At 44.9% G+C, this 766-nt stretch overlaps 1 non-coding gene across 1 annotated transcript; it reads right to left on the minus strand.

Moving 5' to 3' along the window:
- Positions 1-199, minus strand: LOC140408085 (U2 spliceosomal RNA). Its single transcript, XR_011940015.1, has one exon. It is a non-coding gene; the product is annotated as a U2 spliceosomal RNA (small nuclear RNA).
- Positions 200-766: the final 567 nt, after the last annotated feature.

Below are 766 nucleotides of genomic sequence, written 5' to 3' on the forward strand. Positions count from 1 at the left end.
TACATTTTCTGAGTTTCAAAGCCAGGGCTCAGAGTGTGGCCAGGGGTGAACCCCCAATGCAGCTCCTTGCCTGCTCCAAAAAACAATTCAAATTCAAATTTAATCCAATTCATGTCCCCACACGAGAGCCATACCAGATCTGAGCCAAAAGGCAGAGCAGATACTACACTTGATCTTAGCCAAAAGGTCGAGGAGCTATCACTCCCACCTATTCTAAACCCTACCACCCATTCCCCATCCATTGCCTACTCCCCACCCCCCAAACCATTCCCCAACCTCCCCAGCCCATTCCCCAATCCTCTGCTCATTTTTTCCCCCCAGCTCCCCCATAGGAACGACCTCAAAGAGCATTTGGGCTTCTCTCTGGTATCTGGACAATAATTATCCCTCAACAGATACCTCAGAAACAGATGATTGGGTCAGTTTGTCATTGCTGTCTGTGGGAGCTTGGTGTGTTTAAATCGGCCAGTCTGTTTACTGCATTAAAACAGTAACTACTCTTCAAAAGTACTTAATTGGCTGCAAAGCACTTTGCGATGTTTTGAGGTTGTGAAAGGCGCTACATAAATGCAAGTTCTTTGTTTGCTCCCTTTTAAATAAATCCTAAAACACGAGAGCAGGTCATTCATTTTGAGTTGCCAGAAATGTCAACTCACCCGACAGACTTGAGAATCACCTGTTGTCCCAATAAACTTGCAAAGGTGGTTGCGGAAAAACAGCAAACTTTGAAAGAAGAGAAAACATTCTGGGACGGCCATATTTATTT

The sequence above is a fragment of the Scyliorhinus torazame genome, chromosome 2, assembly GCF_047496885.1.
Source record: "Scyliorhinus torazame isolate Kashiwa2021f chromosome 2, sScyTor2.1, whole genome shotgun sequence".
Classification (NCBI taxonomy): domain Eukaryota; kingdom Metazoa; phylum Chordata; class Chondrichthyes; order Carcharhiniformes; family Scyliorhinidae; genus Scyliorhinus; species Scyliorhinus torazame.